General features: G+C 46.9%; 1 long non-coding RNA gene across 1 annotated transcript; it reads right to left on the reverse strand.

Annotated features, from left to right (window-relative positions):
• Window positions 1-2,116: 2,116 nt before the first annotated feature.
• LOC142435889 (uncharacterized) lies at window positions 2,117-20,551 on the reverse strand. Its single transcript, XR_012781653.1, has 3 exons — window positions 19,944-20,551; window positions 3,944-4,031; window positions 2,117-3,874 (listed from the first exon to the last, which is right to left on the reverse strand). It is a non-coding gene; the product is annotated as an uncharacterized LOC142435889 (long non-coding RNA).
• Between the last annotated feature and the right edge of the window lie 1,748 nt (window positions 20,552-22,299).

The raw sequence follows: 22,299 nt of genomic DNA on the forward strand, positions 1-22,299 counted from the left end.
GGTCACTTGGGTGCTGGAGTACCTGCCTTGTGCTGCATGTAGCACTGCAGCAGGGGCTGGGAGGGGGCACTGGGGGGCTCCCTCAGCCCCGTCTAGGGCTCCAAGACCGGCAGGGCCTCCCCAGCTATGTGTAGAATCACTGAGAGGGAAGCTTGTTGTCCTATCTAGACTGCTGATGCTTCCTAGATCAGAGGATTTTCTTTTTTATTCCTCTGGCCAGCTAGAATGAAATTGTCTCCCACAGTCTCTGGGCTACAGCTCAGTGCTGTTTAAGGCTGACACTGCTACAGCGGGTCTTTGTTATGGTAAAAGCTGCCAGGCCCTGTGGCTGAGTTCTGGCATTCCTTAGCTAGGTTGCTTCCTATGCTGATTTATGTTAAGGGACTCCCCTATGTGGTGCTTGGAGCTGAGCAACCAGACTTGGGTTTGAGTTTTAAACCAATCATTTATGTTTCACCCTTAAAAAAAATTCTACTTGTGATGTGCTCAGATTTGGTGGCTGTCAAGCTGACCCCCAGAGGGGGAGATGCAGCTTATCAGGGGGGTTGTTTACTAGTCGGCCAATTGGAACTAAATTTGCTCCCTGGACTCCCGACTTTCTGCCTTTTTCTCCCACACCATGATCTTCCTAAGGTAATAATATATTTTTTCTTCTACTCTAAATTATGGCTACCCACCACCAACCCCTGACCGTGAGCTCAAGGCATCCAACCGCATGGAGAGCTCAGTGTGGGGTTCCCCTCGTGTCTGAGATTCTGCCCCCTCTCAGGGCGTCCACCTTCAGGGATCCCTGCTCCAGGCAAGGGCATATCTGGCGCCTGCCACTTCGTCAAAATTATAGTGCTGCTTTAAAGCATTCTTGGTTTGCTTTGTGAGTGGAAATCCCACAAAAGAAGGGGTTCAGGAGAAACCCTGTTACCCTAGTTCTAATTTCAGAACTCCACCTCCCCGTTTCCTTCACCTAATTTCCTATTTTTCTGGTCTGGCAGCAGGAGCTCCAGATAGATGGGTCCTATCTGGTTGCCATTTTCTCTGAATCCCTCCATCTATTTTTTTTACACTCTTAAAAAGTACAAAACATTTACTCTACAAGCGCAAACAGATTTTCAAAAGCAGGGAAAAACCTGAACGTTCAGTACATGGTTCAATCGTCTTTTCATCTCTGCGCCCTAACTATGCTGAGCTCCATGGAACTGCATGGAGGGGAGCTATTCTGGCGTCATCGAGCCAAGTGAGTGTTTTGAATTACCTCAAGTGAATATTTGACTGGAAAGCATAGGGTGTAAAAAAACCCTGAAATCAGATGGTGCACATCTATCACAAAGAACAGGGCCTTGTACTTAAACCTTTTTTCTGAAAATAAGCAGCCATCTAAGTGAGATGTCAACTAAGTCCGCCCAGAACAAGCAGCACAGCCAGTGTGATGCCAGGGTGATAAATAATAGAATCTCAATCTGCAGGTATGAACAAGAATCAGAGCTTAAGTTCGGAACACCCAGTTTGCAAAAGGACTCAAATGCACATGCGGGGTGAATTCCCTCTGACCACAGTCCATGGACATGAACAGATACAGTTAAGTTCAAATGTAACACCTGATCATTTGATCTCTTCAGACTAATTTTAATTTGGTTCCAGTTTTTAGTATTTTTCACTTTCTGTTCGATTGAGGTTTTTCTCTCTTTTATCATTGTTAGTTTTTCTTTTCTACTTGTTTCTTGATTTTGTTTTGTATTTTTTTTTAATACATATGAAATCCAGGAGAGGTAAATCCAGAGAGACACTAACAGAATTAACAATCTCCTAGGGACAGGCAGGGAAGATTTGGGGGAGTGAGGGGGGGGCTAACAAAAATGAATATAAAAGAAGGAAATGTTGTAAACCTGATTGTGATGACGATTACACAAATCTTAATATGACTGAAGTATTGAATGATATATGTGAATTATATGAGAATTAAAATAAAACAAAAGCTGAGGTCAGAGATAGGGCAGCAATTTAACCCTGAATCTCTTGGTGAAGATTGAATGTCATTTTGTGCCAAGAGCCCATTTTTCCACTCATGAAGTTTGGGGAACCGGCCATGCTCCTTCATCACTGTTCTTACCTCAATAAATGGGTACAGTTCACTCTTCTCCCTTTTCTTCTCTGTCACATACTTTGCAGCAGTCAGGGGAACAGAACTTACAGTCCTGAAAGGGATCCATGAGTGTTAATCCAGGTAGACTAGAGAAACAAATCCACACTCATATGTGTATAGGAAAGACCTTTATATACAAGAACAGTTGTATATTGAGAAAGCATTCCAGCCCAACCAAGATCAAGTCCATAAGTCCAATATTAGCCCATGTCTGATATCAATCTATAATGTTCTCTTCAGACTCATGAAACACCTTCAATGACCCCAAATGCAGGAAGATCACAGGTCAGTAGTTGCAAAGTCTTCTGCATCCAGTGGTGGTAGAAGCATCTCAGCTTTGGCAGGGTCTCCATGTGGCTCCTCCAGTTCCCAGGGCATGGGTTCTATCAGTGTGGTGCTATGTGTCTTGTTAGTAGGACATCTCTCAGGGAATGAGCAGAAAGATAGTCTGCTGCCTCCAAGGAGGAAAGACCAGATTTCCCAGAACCCTGACGGGAAGGCCAGGCCCACAAAGAGGCCTCATTGGCCATAACCCAATAGAGAGACTAGAGTCTACCCCTTCACTCTTAATCCTCTCAAGTCCCAAATTGACACCAGATTGTATAACTACAACAGACCACCCCTTGTCCATTTGACATTTTCACAAAATTCTTTAGCCGTATATAATTTCAAAACAATAATAGAATCATGTCAGTATCTAACAGTATTATATGAAAATGCATACATTTCACTCCGTGCCACCCTCCTTTAAACATAATATTCTGTAAGTGATGAAACAAAAATATCCTATGCTTAACAATTGCAGGTAAGGTACACCCACATATTAATCCTATAATTCTATGAATATATTCCAGTATCTATGAAATCTTGTAAGCTAGCCACTTCACGCCTTTATCTGGCCCATTTTGGCTATCCAGTTTCTCTACTGCCTACTTCCATCAACCCAGTGCTCTGAGGAGACAATCATATTCTTCAATATAAAGAGTCTTCATGCCAGTTGGAACCTTGTGAAGTCCACATCCACAAGAAAGTCAACGCAGGACAGTTCGTCTATACAGTCTGCAGCAGTATATACCAGTGCACAGGCTCAACATTCTTCTCTTCATCTGGTCGGGTTCGGGTCAAGTCAATGTGGGCTCCCTCTCTTGGCCTCACCTCAGTGTCCATTGGTCGCATTGCCTTTAGGCCTTGGCCCCATCACCAATTCTCCACAACTCTAGTCCCCTCAGAGTAGGTCATGGACTTCAAACGAGTCAACCTGCTCTCATCTTCTTCTCTACTGCCTGTAAACCAGGTCCACGAGTGTCAGTGGTCAGAATGGACCCGCTGCTCTATTGCTGCTATTCTGCCACTTTCACTCAACAAGCAGATCCAGGTGGTCACCTAGCAATCATTTCAGGCTTCTACAGGCTCCCTTGAATGTTCAGTACTAGAAAGGAGTTTCTTCAGGCTTTGAGATTTTTTCCAGTTTCTGACAAAAACCACTATTCAAAATTCAAATATTACAAAAGTTCCCTATTAATGCACATGAAGCTCTTCCTCACAGTGGGAGCAGTGCACAGAAACGGACCTTGATGCTGGGCTGCTCTGTGCGTGCTTTGGTCAGTTGGGAGCTGCTGATTCACAGATTCACTTCACGTGGATGAAGATGCTTGTTTGCTTCACCGTGATTTTATCGCGCTTCAACAGAGAAGAACCCTGTTCTTGGGTTTTGCCTCTGCCTTGCTCCTAGCACCGCTGGAATAGAAAGATTACAAATGATTTTTTTGTTGTTGTTTTAAAAAACAGAAAAGAAATGCCGTGTACCTGTTAGGTAAGTAGAGGCAGAACTGAGGGTGGTCGCTGTGCATGCCAAACCTCCTCCCCATCACAGACAGTTGAAAGCTGCTTCAGGCTGGAAAGATGCACACATTTAGGTCCTTGTGACAGGAAGCAGGTCAACCTGGGCGGGCCCCCATCTAGACCAGGTGGGCTTAATTCAGTCAATGGGGTCAAACAGTACCGTCAGCCATGCCTACCAACAGGGTATGGGTGGGGGCCTCAAACCAGCTGTCATGCAACCCAGCGCGCGTGGGCTGTCCAGTCCGCCCCCACCCCCCACGAGCATATTTGCCTCTTCTATCCTTTATAAAGTCACTTGGATCACAAACTAGGTTTCTGCGTCAATTGGTTCTTGTGTGAAGCCAAGGACAGAGGTACATTTCTCCCAGAGAGAGCCCTCACATAACCAAATCAGATTATAGCCTTCAGTGTTAGGGTTCCAACGAATTTTGGGTGAATATCTCAAGTGGTAGTGGTAAGGACACAACTCAATCCATATTATCTCTTTATTTTGCTCAGCCAGATGCTTGCCCTTTGAGCCTGAATTGTTGCAAGGCTTATTACCCCATCAAGTGTTCCCAGAGCAAGCCCTAAATGGGCAGTAGTCACACACAAGGAAGATTTGCAGGGGACACTGTTAAGAATGATTAATGCTTAAGTGTTCCTTGTCTCCCCAAATGTACCATCTGGCAGAAAATTTGTTAGATCTCTCTCCTGGGAGAGATATACCTCAGCTCTTGAATAACTCTCCTGGTCATAGAAGTCAAATTCCAAGCTTTTCATCCAACATTCATAAAGCTAAATAAATGTTACATAAACCTAAGTTCTCTATCTTGGATAAGACAAAGTAAAACCATGACTTGAGAAGGTTTTCATTGAGGACAGAGACAACTTCAGATATTCTAAGCCTATGAAATTGGTCATGATTCAGGCAACTTGCCAAGGAAGCAGGTAATACCTAGGTGGGAGGTGGAATGAATAAGAACTTGCACTAAGATTCCATTCCATCAGGTGCAGCTGGTGACTTTGGAGGCCCAGAGCAGGCAGTGGGAGAGAGAAGACCAGAGCAGGGGAGGGATGTGATGAGCTGGAGGGTAGAGGGAGGGATTATGTGATGTCCTGCTGTCACCTCCCACCCCACTGTGACCCTTTAGTGATGTGGGCCCAGGTTTGTGATGCAAGTGGGTTTGAAGCCAGAGGGGACTCAGAGTGCTCAGTTGCCTGAGTGCAACCGCTGTATCCAGAAGATGGAGGAGATTCTCTTTCTGCTGGAACAGAAAAGTGCTTCCTGGCTGACCTACCAATACCCCACCTGGTTCACTGTTTTGACCTTGGGCATCCTGTATGGAGTGGGTTGCTTCTTCCTGGTCCTCGCCTTCCTTCCAAATACTCCACCTGTGCGACCACCCAGGAAAAGGATAAAGGTAAGAAATTCTCAACCCAGCCATAGGAGAGATTGATTTTTCCTTGTTTTATAAATTTTTCCTTTCGTAATTAATTTCCTGATAGGGGAAATCTCAAGAAAGAAGAGACCATCAGCCCTGGCTTTGGAATGTTGATGAGGGCTGGTGCGTCCTTACTCACTGTTAGGACTTTGTTCACTGCATTGGTATCATTTTATCCTTGCCGGCTTATGTTGATTTTCATTATTTCTGTTGGCTTTCCCTGTTTGTGAAGCACAGGAGGCGTGGATGCATCATGATCATGGACACAAGGGTTGACAGAGTTGCAGGTGGAGAGATCTCATGGCAGAGGGAGGGATTGTGAGATCAGCAGTGTGGAGAACTCCCCCATCGGGAAGCTAGGGAGTGAAGGGGGATTGATTTCAAGACGAAAAAATGAAGGAGGCCAGAGGGGACAGAGAGCTTTAGACCTGACTGTGATTACACAACTCCTTTTGAAGGCAATTTAACCATGGAGGGGGGGGTGTTGTTCTAAAATGGATATGGTAATCATTGATTGTACCATTGCCCTTGATCTGATTGAACGACTGAACTATTGACTCGTATGATATGTAAATCATTTGCCAGTAAGGTGAGCATTCAAAAATATTTCTCTTTGAAGATCTCAGACCTCCCATCTCTAGTTGTTATAGAGGGCAATAGGTAAAAATCCCCAATATAGTGACGCAGTGGCTAAGGACTAGATGACTAGACATTTCAAAGGGCAGCTCTCATCACTGGGTCCTCAGTCTCTTTCCTTGAGCTCCAGTCTCTGGGCCAAGGCTCCTTTTCTGTCTGGGCTAATTGAGAAAGCATGGCTGACCCCGGGGAGGAAGTGGTCAAGGGCTGGCCCAGAGCTTCAGCCTCCATAATCAAAATCTTGCCCACCAGAACACTGAGTGCTGAGAGTGTGTGCTCTCCGTGAGCAGAGGAAGGCTGACGGAAGAAATGCACTCTAGGTCTCACACAGAAGCTGGTTTCTGGGCTTTAGTCATTCCATGGAGATTGTCATTCTTCTAATCACCAGTAAATGCCTGCAGTTTGTCACAAAGAACAGACGCAGGATTGGATTCCAGCCTGACTTCCTCTCTTGTGCCCCAGCCTCAGGTGGAGACAAGGAGAAGCAGCAGGTCAAGGGACAAAGGTGACGCTCTGAAAGGTAAGGTTCTGCCCATTCAACCAAGCTCTGTAAGCTCTCCTGTCCCCTCCTCTGCAGGATGCCAGTGGCAACAGCCCGTCTCTCTCAGGTAATAATCCTGAACAAAAGGATATTGTGGATGGAAACAGAACCCAGATATTTCCCAGATGTACAGGAGGGGCCTAGGATGGGATGAAGGCTGGCCAAGGTAGGACCCAGTAGGGAGCAGTGGGGGTGTCAGGAGCAGATTCTGGTGGATTTGGAGGTGGAACATTGAGGGGTAACTGCGATAAGCTGTGTAACTTTGCCAAGGTTCAGATTGCTCACTGAGACCCCACAGACAATATTGGAAACCGATGCTCCTTGAAATGCCAAAGCACCTCCTGCCCGTGGGAGTAAGCTATCATTTGACCTTGAGCTCTGGAGAGTTCAACGTCCTAAGTGCACAGCCCGTGTGACATTCCTTTCGGTCCTCTGGGAGGGCTGCACCATAACGGTTCTCTTGATTTCCAGTTTTCCGAAGCTTCCTGCAAGAACTATATGGCGCTCAGAACCTGCGTTTGCGTCTTAGGCAGAAGTAAGTAACCTTCCTGCTTCAACGCGGGGTGCATCTTCCAACCAGGGTGCCTGTGTGGCCTCGGGCTGCAGAGCAGCTGGGATGCGCTGGTTTGGGGGACACTTTCAGGGATGGGCAGAGAATGACAGGAGTCCCGGGCAGTGGGGTGGGGCAGGAAGAGCAGGCCATCAAGGCTTGGGGAGGGGCTGAGCTTGCACCGACCCTTGCTAGCCTGCTAGGTCTCTTGCCCCTTCAGTCCTGGCAGTAATCTGGTCCTTCTGTCTCCTGCAGCCACTTGGGAAACCCACTTGACACTGGCAGCTTTGGTCAACAGAAAGCTCAAGCCCTCTCTGGTAGCTGGCGAAATAGAGGTACGGCTGAAGTCCACGTCGGTACGCGCGCCCCACACGGTTCTGCGGCTCATCCATTCCGGACACCTAGGTCTCAGAACTCCACCCTTCCACGGGCCCAGATGTGCATCTCAACTTCTCATGTCTTACCCGCCTTGAGTCAATCACCAGACTGCGCACACTCCCGTGAACCTGACAGTCTTTCACCCACACCACTGGCTCTTCCCTCACCCAGTGCCAAACCCCCGGATTCAAAGGCCTACCTGCAGCCTCCAAGCACTCTCTGGGACTCACCAGCCCCGCACCCCACAGGGACTCCTTCTCAGAATGACTTGTTGGCAAGGCCCAGGCAGAGCCCATCTCCACACAACCGCTGCTCCACACCTGCCATGGCAGCCATCACAAGTCAGGATCCCACAGGCCTCCCTACTGCCTCCCCACCCCAGTGTTGGGCAGCTGCCAAGAACTTACAGCTTCCCTCCTTGGAATACTTTGGGTCTCTGAAAGAGCACTCTACCTGGCACCCCCAAGAAGACACCTTTCGGGAAGGACCCACAAAGAGGCAGGGGGAAGTAGGGAGGCCCACCTTGCTCAACCCCAATGTCCACAAGCTGCTGGAAATAGAAATCACAAAGGCAGAGAAATGGAATATTTGGGAAGAAAAAGGAAAGGGTGTATCAGAATACCATCTGCAGGCCTTAAATATGTTGAAGGCACTCGATGGGGAGCAGATCACTGCACCTCCCCAGCCCTTCTGGAATGCCAGCATCAAAGCAGAGCAGATACCCAGCCCTCAGAAGCATTTTCCACAAAAATTCAGTGAGTTTTTCTGGGGTCTACCTTTTCTGCACAGGGAGTCTCTGGCAGCTGCTCTCAGGATCTCTGGATCCACCCTAGAGTTTCCCACTGTCTTATTTAATGAAATTCCTAATGCCTTACCCGCTCAAATGCAAGCTAAAGAGTACCCACTCTTGTTGCAACGTCACTCCTTGCCCTACACTGAAGGCCTATTCCAACTTTTACTTCCAACTGCATGCCAAGCCCAGGCCCCACCGCCGGCTACAGTCCTGACTCCGCCCGGTCCACAGCCCCGTGGCCCACTCGCAGTACCTTTTCCTCCTCCTCACAAGAGTCCCTGTGATGAATCCTGTCTTACCGTCCACACTAAGTCCCAATCACGCATTCCAAATTCACTTCAACAGCTGGAAAGCCATTTTTTAAAGAAACAACAGGAAAGTGAGAGTTCTTTACCCTTTATGATGCCACGACCCCAGGAAGCTTTTTGTCTTCGCAAACCCACTCATCCCCAGGACAATCAGAAGGTGCAGACCCCAAAGACAGACCCCAAGCTTCCTGGCTGCTTGAAGCAATCGGAGCTCCACCGCCAAGAGAACTTCCCTCAATTGCAGGGGGCCCTCGGCAATGGGACTCTTGAGTCTCTGACACTAAAGCAGCCTCAGGAAAAATGGCCAGGGACTTGTCTGGATATGAAGCAGCCCGGATGCTCCTGCTCAACACCTGGAGACAAGCAGGGGAAGAATGTAATGAAGACGGTGTCCCCAGGAAGATGCACACACCCTGGACCGTCGCTTGCGTGCTGCAGAGCCGGTGTCCAGCTGAGGAACAACTCGGTCAATGGACAAGGGAATTACTTGAGGAAAATATCCAAATGTAATCTATCTCTCTGTGGATCAGGAAACTACTGCCCAAAAGGAACTCCGGGAGCCGACTCAAAGGAGTTAAGTGATTTGAGGATACACAAGGGGATTAACGCAGGAACTTACACCCTAAGGGGTCCAAATAAAATCCTACTGGAAAACACCCTGAATGTCCACATGTGCAGGAAGGTGGAGCAGATTAGAAAGGATCAGATCCCTGGCATTGTTTGCCGTTCATGTCTTGCGACGACCACGCACGCTTTGTCTATTTCCCTGACCCACCCACATGTTGTCAATGTGGCCTCCTGGGGAGAGCTGGAAGATCTGAACACAACGCAGAGCCTTTCCTTTCTCAGCCCGGGCACTCAACAGGTGCTGGACTCGCATATCGTAAGGCTCCAAATGAGGCAGAGGTGGTGCATGCCCCTCAAAGTCCTTGAGCCCACAAACCTCTGTAGGACAAGAAAAGACAACGCAATGTCCTTTCCAAAGTCCACCTGCTTAGCCACCCCTAAGTATTGAACTAACCTAGTAACTGAGGCTGTCAAGGTCCTGGGAGAACCCTGTCAGGCAGACTGGGGAGAGAGAGTGACCCCAAAGAAATCAAGCCCTACCCTGGAGAGTCCTTTTGCTGATTGCTCCCCTACAGAGGAGCCTGTTCAGGGAACCCCAGCCTACCCCCCACTTGATAATGACAGTGGATGCTCATTGGCCCTCAGGCAGCCGTTTCCAGCCTTCATGCCCAGTATCCTTGGCAGAACCTTCCAGAATGAAAGTGTCCAGAGAGAGAGCCTAGAGCAAACCTCAAATCTAGTACTGACCAGCAAGGGTTCAAGGAAAGAGGGTGCTAGTTGTGCCCCAGATTGGAAGTGAACTCTGAATGTCCATCTTCAAGAGCCAAAGAGACAGGGTTGGTGGTGGTCAAGAAGTCCTCTTCAATAGAGCTAGACGATAGAGACACTTTCAAAACCAGTGTGCTGGCAAAATCTCAAACCAATGATGTGGACCGGGGGTGCTTCGAGGCTCTAGGATGTAGTAAAAGTTTCCTGCTACCTGGAAAGTGTGCTCCAGTTCCTGAAAAGCCAAGCCTTACAGCACGAGTGTGCAGTGAGATTAAGCTCCAGGTGGAGGTAGAGGCAGAGGATGGTTCTCCATGCTGTCCTGTTGACGGGCTCCTTCAGGACTGCACCACTGATGTGCTCACTGCCACCAATGTTTTGCCTTCTCAGGTGGTCCATTGCCGCCCCCAGCATTTGTTCACTGGGGATAAGCCAATATGTCAAGGGCCAAGTGGCTTCGTGGTGGCTAGAGCAAGTTACATGGGGCAGCAGAAGCTCAAAAGCCCCAACCTTCAGGACCCCTCGACAAGGAGAAGGAAGGATGCTGTTCCCACTGACAAGAGGGAGACTCATAAATGGCCCAATCCAGAAGAGCATGGAAAAGGATTAGCGGGAAGAGGCATCTCCCAAGTCTGTGGGTTAAGCCAGCCTGTGCAAGACAAGGCATTGGCTGAGTGCCTTGAGATCAAGTCCTCACAGCTCCCACCAGAGAAGGGACAGCTTCCTGCTGAGGGCCACAGCAAAAAATGGAGGAAGCACTTTGTCCAGTGGATTTGCTCCAGCAAAAAATCTACAGGACACGGTGATCCTTTGCAAAAAGGAAAGCCCGTATTACCCTGTGGTCACAGCCTTGGGCCCCTTCAAAGACAACCAGTGTCTCCTAACAAGGTCACGGAGGCTCAGGTGCTCACGACAGATGTTGGCCAAGTCCTAGAGGGGACACCAGGCTGTCATCAGGAGTATCTTGCGTCAACGTTATGTCCACGAAAAGAAGCGCAGGCCTCAGTTAATGGATGTTCCTCCAGCTGCAGGGCTCCTTTCTTTGTAGAACACAGGAGAGTGGCAAGTGTGAGACCCTGCCTCCACCAGGCGATACCTGACTGCCAGAGCCTTCCCACCACGAGCACCTGTATCAGGGATGTATTCACAAATTTCTGTCCGTTCAGGGGATTCATTGTCAGAAGCCACACTCAGCCATTGCCCCCCAGGGTGTTTGTGTGCCCAGTCAGCTTGCAGCAGCAGAGGCGGAGGAGGTGGGCTTACTCCAGTTACCCTTACCACTGCCCACGTCACTGTCTTCGAGAATATGTCTTATCTGGCAAATTAGAAGACGCTTCTTCTGCTCTGATTAGTAGGAAAGTATCCATGCCAGCCACTTTAGCCTGTTCTGCACAGGCTAATGGCTTCTCTCAGCCATGATATTCATTGTTCCAAATTGAGATTTTCCCCCTCCTACATTAAAGTGTGACTTCTGTGCTGCATGGCGGGATCTAGAGGGGGTGTCATGTGTGTTAGTCTGTGTAGACTAGAGAAACAAAATTCATACACTCATATTTTATGAGTTTTATATAAAGGTTAAGTGAACATTGAAAAGCATCCCAACCCAGTTCAATCTAAGACCACCAGTCCAATAGTATCCCATGTGTCTGACACCAATCTACAAAGTCCTCCTCACAATCCAAAAACACACGGGGAGACAAGGACTGCAGGAGGAAATTGTAGTCCGTGCGCTGGCAGGTTCTCCATGAGGCTGCTGCAGAAACCAGGGCTGCAACAGGGTAGGTCCATGCGGCTTCTCCTCAGGGATCTCCCAGGAAATGAGTCTTTCCAGCTGCTTTAGGGACCTAACAAATGCATATCCACCCTGGTGGCACTATCAGAGAGCAAGAGACCAGAAAGGCTAGGCTCACAGAGCCATTGATCTCCCTGCCCTTCAATTAACCCCACATGAGTTCATTGACGAGGTTGGCATAATATACCTTTAACTATGTTAGATACTGCGTCTCCTTCTCTGAGTGCTAGCTTTGACTTCTCAAAGGGCAGGGCTCTGGAGGAGGTTTTCAGCAGTGTTTCCCACCCACTTCCATCCCAAGTTCTTCATTTTGCACCTCTTATGATTTATGGTAACACCCCTACTGTGAAAACCTCAGAAGGTCCCAACACAGTGAAGAATGTTCCCTGGTGCCATTACTTTGTCTTCAACGTTATGTGGCTGCAGTTGATAGGTTTTGAGAGGCGCAATCCAGCCAAGAAATTCCATCGAGGGTCCAGAAGAGGTTTAGACCAAAGTAGCGTCTCATGGTACCAAGCAGGCATGAGACATGTGGCGGCCTGTCTAAGTCCCACATGTGCATTTGATGAAGGCTGCCAAGTTTGGCATGGAGGTTCCGCCTCAATACACCTGTCACAAAATGGGAAATGACATATTTTGCTACCTTTGCCTCTCTCCCAGCCTAGGGTAACCTCCAGGATGGAAGTCCCAGGTCTGACACATGTGGGTGGGAACTGCTAGGGAGGCTGCCAGCGGGGGACTGTGCTCACCCACTGCACCAAGGGAAAATCCGGTTCACAGCTCACATGCCTTCCTCTGTATATAAACCCGGAGAAGGAGCAACAGCTTAGGCTGAGTGGTACAGGATGAGCGTCTGTGTAATAACCACTAATGGTTAGGCACCATGGACACAGGGTAGGGAAGGATACAGTGAAGAAGAATATGAAGCGTTGGACGTAGCAAAGGGGGCCAAAGAGCATGAGGATCCCCAGAAATGATGCAAGACACAAGCGGAGCTAACACAGGCTTACAAAGGGGAATCGGCCAGGTGCTTCACCCCAGCTTTAGCTAGCTGCCCCCACAGCAGAACTTTATCTCCTACAGAGAGCACTGGGTTGTATAGCAAAGGCACAGCTTTCAAGCAAGGAAGGTTACTTTCTCAATACTATCTTTAGTGGGGCGACAAACTGTTATTTTACTTGATTTCCATCTCCTGACTGTGGGAAGGATGAGTTGATAGCCAGGGTGGGGTAGAGTGGGGATGAGTCAATAACAGGGTGCCAGGACTCAGGAAACATGACCCCAGGCTTTTGGGCTTCACACATGCATACACACACGCGTCCGCGCTCTAGGAATGTTCTCACGAAACATGACCCCAGGCTGGTGGTCTTCACATGCACACACACGCGTGCGCACACACACACATACTTGCTCTAGGAATGTTCTCAGCAAACATGACCCCAGGCTGGTGGTCTTCACACACACACACACACACACACACACACATACACACGCACACACACACACACACGCTCTAGGAATGTTCTCAGGAAACATGACCCCAGGCTGGTGGTCTTCACACACACACACACACACGCACACACACACACACACGCTCTAGGAATGTTCTCAGGAAACATGATCCCAGGCTGGTGGTTTTCACACACACACTAACGCGCACACTCTAGGAATGTTCTCAGGAAACATGACCCCAGGCTGGTGATCTTCACACACACGCACACACACACACACACACACGCGTGCACGTGCTCTAGGAATGTTCTCCGGAGAGAGTGGCTTCTAAGGACTGAGTGCTGCAAAGAAAGTCACAACTGGGAGCAGCCTTCCCTTCCCCTAGAGACTCCTGGGAAATCAGGATGTGCACAGAGATTAGACATCACCTGTCTTGATAAGGGAAACCAGTTCAATAGTGGTCAGTGTTTCCTCTGTGCTTCTAACACAGGTTTTTATTTCCTGGGCACTAGATTATAGAAGAAGGCAGGAGGGCCCCCCAAAATATGATTAGTTGATCCGCTAGAGTAAATTCTCATGTGCTTAAAAGAACACCCCTGGTGGGCCAGGGTTTACTGTTTACTGAACTAAACAGTAAAGGATGGCGAGGAAGACATCCAATGAGCCTTGACCTCCATGCCTCAGTCAGGACACCAAGTGTGTGTGTGGGGTGGGTGGGGACTGACACCAGTGGTGGAGGAGGGAAGTGGACATAGGCCCCAGAGACTGCTGGTACAGCAGCATGATGTTGTTTCTGGAGTCCTGATTGTGCCAAGGCAGCCTCTGGAGTGACTGTGGCAGTAAAAAATCAGATTCTGGATCTGCAGAGCCTGGATCTGGGGCCTCTTGGGTAGCAGGTAGCTTGGGTGTGTTCCTAGAGAGAGTGAAGAGCTGGACACCGGACTACCCGCTGCTGAACCCTACCGTTCGTGCTAGGTAAGTGCACAGAGATGGAGAGAAGACCCTGAAAGAACAGCAAGGGGTGCATGGACCAAGCCCCTTCCCTTTCCCCTGCCACCAGGTCCTCTTATATGGTGCTGTGAGGTCAAACAAAGGGAAGCCCACTCAGACCTGCAGAGACCTCAGCGAAACACCTGCCCCCCACCCCCCACAATTCAGCAGACATCTCACAAGGACACTCACACATACCCGAGAGAGAAACCTCACACACATACTTCCTTGGAGACTTCCAGAGAGACTCAGAGGCCTCGCAGAGAGACTTCATATGAAGTTCTCAGCATCCTTTATGGAGACTTCTCAGAGACCCCACAGGGACCTCACACAAAGCCCTCCCACATAGCTCACTGCCAGCACGGGAGAATTAGCAGCCGCTGTCCACCCCTGAGCTCCTGGAAACTTTCACACATTGTCTGCAGTGCCCCCCATGCTTGTGCATCTTTGTCCTCATAGCCTTGCTTGGGAACAACAGAATCACAAACTGCACGTAGTTGTGTGCAAATTTTTTCCACTGAAACATTTTCACTAGCCTGAACTCTGAAGTGTAGTTTACAATTGAAATACAAGTAAAACTGCCAACACCAAATGAGAGTGTGATTTTAGATGGTGTGCAGTCAAATGTCGCACGCCACACTTTTACTTTTGCTTCGGACAAATTCTCTAATTGGTGGGGAAGTGACTGACTACTTTGGAAGCAACAGAACAGTCCATCAAATGGGCTTCAGGACTCAAATATATAAATAGACATCTGATCTGAACTCAAACTCATTCCCCAAGGGGCTCATGAACCTAATTTTTTTGGAAGAGTGAAGGAACCCACATGAAAATAACAAAATTTACATCACATTGTGTCTGTCTGGCTTAATTTCTCAATGAAACAGCTGTCATATCTGAAGATATTCAGGGCAACATTCCTTTTATAGCTCTGTCGACATAATTAATATGATTTTTCTGTGAAATGTAATATTTCTAAGTTATGCAAAGTCCTAATGTTTATCTACCACAACAAACTGATAATATTTCGAAGGATGAAGAAATAGATCAAGAAATAATAATTAATGAAATACACATTTTCAGGTAGTACCATTTACAATAGCCAAGCGTAAATGAAAATATCTATATCTATACTTGAATAAAAAAACAACAGATTTATATGAGGAAAACTACAGAAATTACAAGAAATCAAGAGTGACCTCAGCAAATGGGATAATATCCCATGCTCCTTGACCAGACGACTCAATGTAGTACAGTTATCAGTTCTACTCAAGGCACTAGACAAGTTTAATTCACTCCTGATAAAATTACCCTCATCTTTCTTCAAAGAATTGCAAAACCACTGATTACTAACTTCATATGGTAAGGGCATAGGTCAGGGGTTGAACCTACAAACTTCTCCTTGGTAGAAAGATAAAACTGTTCTCATAAAAGACTTGTAGGCTGGCTTTGAGTTGGAATTTTGGGGTCATTTAGGATTTTTTTGTGGCATGTGATTTTTAGGGCTTTAAGGTCATTTGGGGTCATTTAATTTTTTTGCGCATTAGGGTGGTTTGGGCTTTAAGGGTGTTTTATAAGGTTTAAGGGAGTTTTTAAGGGATTTAGGGGTGATTTTTTGGAGTGTATAGGTATTTTTTAGCAGGTAGGGGTGTTTTTAGTGATCTTACAGGGTTTCTTAGAGATTTTAGGGTATTTTAAAATATTTTATGTGTTTTTCCCCAGCATTTTATGTTTTGTTGGGGCTTTCATGTTGTCTTCAGGGCATTTATGTGGTTTTGGAAGTTCATGGTTTGGGAATCTTCTAGGGATATGATTTGGAAGTTCCACATGTTTTGGGAGGCATTTAGTGTGTTATTTGTGGCTTCAGAGTGTTATTTGAATTTTAGGGAATATTATGGCTTTTCAGACATTTTAAGGCTTTTAGGGTGATTTTAGTGTTTAAGGGTGTTTATTAGGCTTATATGTGTTTTTATGGCTTTTAGTGTTTTGTTAAAATTTTAGGGTGCTTCTTAAGGCCTTAGAGTGTTTGGAGGGATTAGGTTTTGGTTTTCAGGGCTTTAGGGTTTTGTTGGATTATTTTTTGCTTTCATGGTGAATTCATGTCTATTAGGCTGTTGGACTTTTACAGGGTTTTATAGTGCTTTGGGTTGCTTTGTAGGGATGTTCTTGGGGTTTTAAAAGACTTTTAGCGTGTTTTTAGGGCTTCACGTGTTCTTTATTTTGCGTTTTAAGGCATTTGCATAATATTAGGGCATTTATTATGTTTTCGGGACGTAAGGAGTTTTTTTTAAGACTTATGGCGCATTAGGGTGTTTTAGAAAGCCTTTTACCATGTATTTAATGGTCTTAAGATGTTTTAGAGAGTCTTTAGGTGTGGTCTTAGCATTTTAGAAATATTTTAGACGTTTTAGGGTTTTTAAGGCATTTATAGTGTTTTTTACGACTTTTAAGGTGCTTTTAGAACACGCCTGACAGGTACACACTATTTCAATCAGGCTCTGGTTAGTGCCTCTCAATCAATTGGTGACATGGGAGTCTGGATAATGGATTACCTTTACTCTGCAGATGAGAAAACTCACTCAAAAAGACACAGGTGTTGACCCACAGGCACACAACTGGTTAACAACAAAGACATATTCACAACCAGTGTTGGGAGCCAGAGCCCTAAGCCCCACATACCTGTCCCCAGCCGAACAGTCAATCTATTCTGAACCATCAAATGATCTGAGCAGATCCTCCCACCCAACTCACCTTCCCATGCCAAATATTTTATTTCAGAAGGTGGCAGTGAATCTGCAGCTCTGAGAGAGGGACATATCTGATCGGAGCACATGGAGCAGATGAAGGGGGAGGAGGGGAATGTGGAGCACATCCTGGCACACCAGGACTTGAGGATGATGTTCCCACTCAGAGAATCCAGTCCACATAGAAGACCACATGGCCAGCCCCACGATGAGACAAGACACCCCTCAAAGACCCATAGCCTTAGAGGGGACAACACTGAAGACACAGTGTGGGAAATGCGCCCGAACTAATCCTGCCACACCGAGGCATAACACTAAGGGGGTACAGCAGAAGAGCAAGAAAACGAAGCATCAAGGTCCCCAGGGAATGCCAAAGGATGACTTGGGGGCCAGTACTTGGTACACCAACAGACTGGACTGGAAAACACTCTTAAAGGCCAACAAACCGACCTTGAACTAACGATGAGCCACTTCTTTCTTGTTGAGTTGTTTTCATTCATTGTCATTGGATTTTGGTTGTTTTGTTGCTTTTAGTGCTTGGTTTTGCTCTGTCTTGTTTTGTGTATGTTATTACATCTACAGGTCTGTCTAAATAAGATAGGCTGGATGAACAATCTGGAGGAGAGAAAACAGGACCAACACTTCTGGGGAGACATGGGAGAGAGGGAGGTGTGGGGAAAGGTAGTGGTGTTAAGAAACCCAGAGAAAAGGGAAGAACAGGTGATGCAAATCGGTGGTGAGGGGGATGTAGGAGGCCTGGTAGGGAGTGATCAAGGGAAATGGAACCAATGGAACCAAGAGGAATTACTGAATTACTGAAGCACAAATGAAAAGTGAGCATGGCAGTGGGCCCAAGAGGCAAATCAAAGGGAATAGAAAAGCAAGCTAGGAAGCAAGGGTCAATTATAGAGGTTTAAAAAAAGGCATGTACATATTTAAATATATGAGCATGGGGAAATAGATCTATGTCCCTATATTTATAGGTTTTGTATTAAGGTAGCAGATGGACATTGGGCCACTGCTCAAGGACTCCCTCGTTGCAAAAATACTGTTCTATTAAATTGGCATTCTATGATGCTCACCTTCCCTACACGATCACTGAACACAAAGCAGGTACATAAGCAAATGTGGTGAAGAAAGCTAATGGTGCCCAGCTATCAAATATATAGCATGTGAGGTCTTAAAGGCTTAAAGGAAAACAAGCGCCCATCTAGCTCAGAAGAAACAAAGCCCACATGGAAGAAGCACACCAGCTTGTGTGATCATGAGGTTTTGAAAAGATTTGGTAGCAGGCATCATCAGAACAAAAAAAATCTTATCATTGCGAATGAGCGGGGAGTGCTGGGTACAGACACAAAGCCCATTTACAGTCCTCTGGACATCCCTAACAGAAGGGTGTCAGGGAGGAGATAAACCAAGACAGGTACCAGATAATAACGATGAAACACAGCTTTCCCCTAGTTCCTACATGTTTCCTCTCTCCCACTATCATGATCCCAAGTCTAATTTACAAATCAGGCTAGACTAGAGAATGTACACTTGGACAGATAGGAACAGGAAACATGGGGAATCCAGGGTGGATGAGCCCTTGAGGACCAGTGTTATGAGTGCAGACTCGGGAAGGGTGGAGGGAGGGTAGGTTGGAAAACGGAAACCGTATACAGGGATCTACATTTAACCTCAACAGAAAAGTGGGTGAAGGAACACCAGACAGTGCAAGATATGAGAAAATAATTAGTAAATTATCAAGGGTAGCTCGAATGGAGGGGGAAAAATGAGGAGCTGAGGCCAGGGGCTTGGGTGGGGTGGAGAGTGGATATTTTGAGAATAATGAGGGCAATGAATGTACAAATGTGCTTTACACAACCGATGTATATATGCATTGTGGTTAGTGTTGCATGAACAATTTAAAAAAAGGTCTGGACAGAGGGCACATGCAAGGATGATCTCAGGCTGGATTAGATCAGCAAAATCACCTACTGGAGTTGCCTCACCCTGTGTCTATTCCTGAGTCAGGCATGAAGCTTAGGGCCCATAGTCCCAGGAGCTGGACAGGGAGGGAGGCGGGGTTCTGAGGTCATTCCATAGGGGCAATGGCCCTCCTGTCCTGCCCGGCCCACCCTCCTTTGTAATCCTGCTGGCTGGAGCACGGCTTTCATGGAGTCCACACCATGGGAGCTCTACTACTCATGGGGGATTGGCAGGAAGCCTCTGCTTATGCGCACACACCACCACCTAGCTGGAGGATCTCTGTGAACAAAGCCTGAGGCAGACAACAAGCCCACTAATTGATGCTGTAAGAGATACAATCAGCATCCAGAAACCTGCAACTGGGAGTAAGAGGCAGCATACTTGGCCCCAGCCACTCCCACTGCCATCTTCAAGGAGTGACATTCTAAAGCAGAGGGTTTTCAAAAGGCACTGCCAGGACTGTGGAATGAGCAGCTCATTTGTGGACATGGATACTGTGTGATCCAGAAGTATTACCTCTTCCTTTCCATTCAGGTGAGACAAAAAAAAGTTCCAAATAGAAAGCCATGCATCTAAACAGTATCCAATAGCCACTCATGTGCAGTGCTGCTGCCTCCAAAGAGCTTTCCTAGGTTTTTCTCTCTGTGGACAGATATACCTTGGTCCTTGGCTCTGCATGAGAAAGAATTCACGCCAAAGCCAGGTTTGTGATCCAATTGTGTTTTAGGAGAGATAGGGAGGTATGGTAGGCAACCCTGGTGGACCCCAGTGGCTGAATTGAATTTACTTGGCCTAGGTGGGTCAATGTGGGTGCAGCACCCACCCAGGTGTACCTGGCCTTCCTGACTGGAAACCTGGACCTCTGAGCACGCTCGGTGTGCCACTCTTTCCTGGGTGGCTAGCTTGGCCCTCTGAGCATGCATCATGGACAACCTAGTCCCTATGCTAGCTACCTAAAATTTACACCCTGAAGAGATATGGACCCAAATCTTTGGGGTACAAGGCGACGACATCTTTAGGTACTTCCTGCTGGCAAAAGGGTGAAGTCCATACTCTTTCTACTCTGCTGGGAGGGGTTGTCCATTCAGGTCTAGGATGGATAAGGTTGAGGTGGTCCAGGAGATGGTGGTCCTAGAGGTGGCACACTTGGTTCAGAGGGCTTGGTAACTTGAGAACTTCTGGAAAAACAAACAAACGGACAAAAGGGTGAACAGTTTAACTGAGACAAGGCTAGGCTTGTGAGGTGGCAGTGCCCTTGAAATTAGGTGAGTGTCACAGGAAACAAAAAAAATCCTAGGATTATCAGGCATGTGTGTTTGTTCGTTCTAAGTATAGGCACGGGAGTAAAAGCATCCACAATTTCCCCTATGAGGGTACAGGGTTTGGGAACTACTGGGTGCACTGAGATCACTGTTTCATTTATGATCCTAATGTTTGGACCCACTGATAAGAACCATGCTTCTATTTAATCCTATTATCCCTCAATTATTAACTTTGGTCAAACAAATTTTGTTTTCATTAATTACTTTCATAGTTATCTATCTATCTATCTATACACACACATTTAATTGAATGGAATGAAAAGGTCATGCGTTATAGCGTTAAATTGTAATATTGGAATACTACAGCGGGAGTCAACAGGGATCAAAAGAAAGTAAGTGTCTGAGTCATTTTTAATTTTCTTGGCTTCAAATTGAATAAAAGACTTGTAAATTACCCAGAGACCAAATTCCCATGGTGCCTCCTTCAACGGGTAGAATGTTCAGGGATGTTTCAGGGCTGGGAGATTAGTAACCCCTAAGTCCAGGATCCCTTAGGGCAGGGGTCCTCAAACTGTTTACACAGGGGGCCAGTTCACTGTCCCTCAGACCGTTGGAGCACCAGACTATAGTTAAAAAAAAACAAACTATGAACAAATTCCTATGCACATTGCACGAATCGGCTACTAAGTAGGACATGCAGAGGCAGCAAAAACACCCTGAGGGTGGGATAAATGTCGTCAGGCCACATGTGCCCCACGGGCCACAGTTTGAGGATGCCTGCCTTAGGGGTTCCTGGGTGCACTGGGGATGAAGGTCTCTACTGCTCCTCAAAAGGAGAAATGCTGTAACTTCTGGCATTTCGGCCCACTTTCCAATCACTTTACAAAACTGTTCCAGGTGAATCAGGGTTAGAAGGGAAAGTGTACCATTCTCTGGCCACCATTCTCCTTTCTCAAATAAAGTTGCATAGTGTATCAGCTTTTGTTTGTCTAGCCTCTGTGTCAACTCTATCCCAATTGGACAGGATTCATGCAAGGGGGCAATTCCTGAGTATGAAGCTGCTAAGTCCCATCTAGAAAGCACAAAAGAAGGCTATGTAGAGCTTGCTGCCTCAAGGTCAATAAACCCCACTTGAGAGCGAGCCCTTTGTTGCCCTGAATCTGTTGCCTCAGGAAGATGCCCCAGCAAGAAGTAAGGGATCAAAGACAACTCACTGAGGTCGACTTTAAGTCCAACCATTATTCTAGACAAGCTAGGAGAACCACTGCTTGGGATGGCCCCATGGCCCTCCAAGATGCCTGCTGGCGGGAGCAGACTCTCAAATCTCTGAAGGGAAGGGGCATCTGGAAGCTCAGGGAACCTTAAGGGAATTGGAATTTCTGTCTGGAACATCGTGGCAGTGGAACTGTGTATTAAGAGCTTTCCCCAAAAGTGCCTTAAGCAGCAACACTGAAAGCCAAAAGGTAACAGTTACACAGGAAGGGTTCCATATGCCATTGGCCTAAGCCTGGGCCACGGAAAACCAGCCTGTAACAAGGAACAAACCTACACTGGTAAGAACACTAACACTATAACGCCTCAAGTTTTAAATTCAGGAAATAATTTTAAACATTTTTATTCTTTACTTTCATAGTTATCAATATGTATATATGGCATTCAAATATATAAAACGTGCAATGTTTTTGAAATGTAACCAAATTGTCACATTGATAATTTATAAGTTTGGTACCAGATAAGTTTCAATTAAATGCTATAAAAATGTTGTGCTGGGCATTATAGGGCTAAAGCAGCTTGTTTGAAAAGCCAGGAGAAAGGGAATGGAGGGGAAAAGGGAAATATTTGGCTCCCAGGACAAGGCAGGGCTAACTCCCAGGTCTATTCAACCAGCTCCCTAGGCAGTGCCCTTCCACATGTTTGGGCTGGTGGGCACCATCTTGGCCAGGGTCACAGGCCCCGTTTCCCCATGGCCACAATGGCGGCTATATAGGATCTCTGGGAAAAGCGTAAACAGCCTTGACAAGAGTGAAGCCATTATGAGCTGACAGAAGGCACCATGTAAAGTAAATAAAGTAGCTATGAACTGTAAATGAACTAGCTGATGTAGGGGAGGTAGGCTGTGCAGATGTGCCCAAGGGAATGTCCCAAAG

The sequence above is a fragment of the Tenrec ecaudatus genome (genome assembly GCF_050624435.1).
Source record: "Tenrec ecaudatus isolate mTenEca1 chromosome 5 unlocalized genomic scaffold, mTenEca1.hap1 SUPER_5_unloc_6, whole genome shotgun sequence".
Lineage (NCBI taxonomy): Eukaryota > Metazoa > Chordata > Mammalia > Afrosoricida > Tenrecidae > Tenrec > Tenrec ecaudatus.